The sequence below is a fragment of the Cynara cardunculus genome, unplaced genomic scaffold (assembly GCF_001531365.2).
Source record: "Cynara cardunculus var. scolymus isolate 2C unplaced genomic scaffold, CcrdV1 Un_Scaffold_2543, whole genome shotgun sequence".
In the NCBI taxonomy this organism is placed as follows: domain Eukaryota; kingdom Viridiplantae; phylum Streptophyta; class Magnoliopsida; order Asterales; family Asteraceae; genus Cynara; species Cynara cardunculus.
Window position 1 is genome coordinate 33674 of NW_020201128.1, and position 2624 is coordinate 36297.

Sequence of the window (2624 nt, forward strand, 5' to 3'; positions counted from 1 at the left end):
ATTGAAGAAAATTTATTGCCTTCAAGTGGTGAGATTCAGCATACCCATCTTGCTGACTAGGAATAAAAATCTTTTCTCATCAAGAGCTTTTGTGAAAATGTCAGCAAGTTGAATCTCAGTGGGAACAAAGTACATTTCTATATTGCCTTTTTCAACATTGTCTTTCTGAAAATAGTACCTTACATCGATGTGCTTGTTCTTGGAATGTTGGACTGGGTTTGCAGAGATTGCTATGGCACTCTTGGAGTCACAAAGGAAGGCAATAAATTTTCTTCAATCAGAGATTCTCAATATCTCATGATTATGCCTTCAAGTAATACATAGCAACAAGCCATAATCAATAAGTACTCCAAACCAGCGCCTCTGGTTCAAAAAGACTAGAGCCTCTGGCCATGAAGAAAACTTTTAATATGGCTCAAAGTTTTTCATCGCCTCTGGTCCAAAGCAAATACTTAGCTTTTATTCACTAAGTATTACCTTCGCAACCAGAGCCTCTGGTCCTATAGACCAGAGCCTCTGGATTCTCATCCTTTGAGACCAGAGCCCTTTTGGACTCCATCGCATATCATCATTCAAGTAACCAGAGTCTTTGGTTTTAAAGACCAGAGCCTCTGGTTTCCATGTCCTTTGCAACCAGAGACCTCTGGTTTCCAAATAAGGCTTGGCAGGCTAAATCCAACTTTCTTTCATCCTTAATAGCATATCGAACACAACCAGAGCCTCTGGTTCTAAAGAACAGAGCCTCTAGATTCATACTCTTTGCAACCAGAGCCACTCTGGACCCAAAGAGCCCCATCACTCCACATGCACTTAACCATATTTTCATACTTCATTTCATCGCCTTTGCAACCAGAGCCTCTGGTTCTAAAGACCAGAGCCTCTGGATTCAAAGCCTTTGGAACCAGATCCCCTCTGGTCTCAAAGGCCCATCCTTTATACTTTTTCATATACACTTAACCATTTCCTCATACTTCTTTTCCTCGCCTTTGCAACCAAAGCCTCTGGTTCTAAAGACCAGAGCCTCTGGATTCATTGTCTTTGGAACCAGAGCCCTTCTGGTCTCAAAGACCCATTCATATGCATATTCATTTGCATACTTAGACATATTTCATATATCTTTTCATCATCATTCACAACCAGAGCCTCTGGTTGTATAGGCTAGAGCCTCTGGTCACCTCAATCCACATCGTTATGGTTTCAAGGGGGAGTTTCTAAAACTCAAATCTTATTCGCATACATCATAAGATTTGAGGGGGAGCTATTCATTCATCATGAAACTATATTATATAAATATGCATTTTTCATACCAGGGCCTCTGGTTCTACTATCCAGAGCCTCTGGACACATAAATTCTACATAAATAATGAATACACCTTGTGTATTTAACCAGAGCACCTCTGGTTCTACATAATGGATTGCCCATGCTTATACAGAAGCTCTGGTTTGTCATCCAAGGCTTCTTAATCATGCAATCTAATATTTCATCGATGAATTCCTTCATCCATGTTCAATCAGAGCACCTCTGGTTCCCCATCAAAAGGGTTATGTTCAACCAGAGCTCCTCTGATTACATGACTATTTTCTTTCAAAAACCCATCTTTAATTGCAAACTTTTTAAGATTACTACAAAATTGCAGCCTTTGTGACTAAAAACTATACAACATGAGTTTTTAGAAGACCAAAACTTCGTAATTAGTATTAATCTTACAATTAGATGGAATTTTAAATTTAAATTGTTTTTGGATAAATATTTAACGAGATATTATTTGGAATAATTTCTTATTTCAAATAATCCATACGTCATCCTCACACACACCTGACACAACATACAGCCTGTTCCCCATGAACCGTTTCAAATTACCCTTCCCTAACCCAACCTTGACACGTGTCCTCCAACATTAATGGCACATACAATCAAGATGGCTCACGATCTCCAAATCAAATCACCTTTTACCCAATCGCCTTCCCATTTCATGATTATTTCAATATAATAATCAAGAAAATCGTTTTCTGTTCTCACCCCCCACCTCAACCACCCCACATCCCCACCTATAAATAACCTTCTTCAACCTCTATTCACCCTTTACGCTTCCAAAACCTGCACACATACTTTGACGAACAAACTCACCTGCAACTTAATACGCAATGGCCTCCTCCGCTTCACATGAGTCCAATGACAACGACAACCACGTTCAATCCACCGGCACCGGCACCGGCACCGACAGCCACACGATCGTCTTCCTCCCAATGAAGCCCAATAACCACACCATTGAACTTTGAACCACCATGTTCGACGATAGGTTTGCTGTCATGATCGAGTTCTTTCGCAACTGCATTCTTCTACCCACCTTGACTCTGACCGACAATGGCATTCCACTAAAGTATGTCCAACAATACTGGCAGACCTGCAAGTACAACCCTGACAGCCGTGGAATAATGAGGGACATCGATGCCCCAAACGACATGATCCTCTCACTCAAGATCTCTCGGGCAAAAGTTTATATGATTCTATATATCCCCACCTGACGAGAGCTCGGCATTGACCAATATGCCGACCAACCCACTACCTCAGACATCCTCCGATTCTTCCAAATGCTAGGTTACAATTGTGACCTACGGAATGC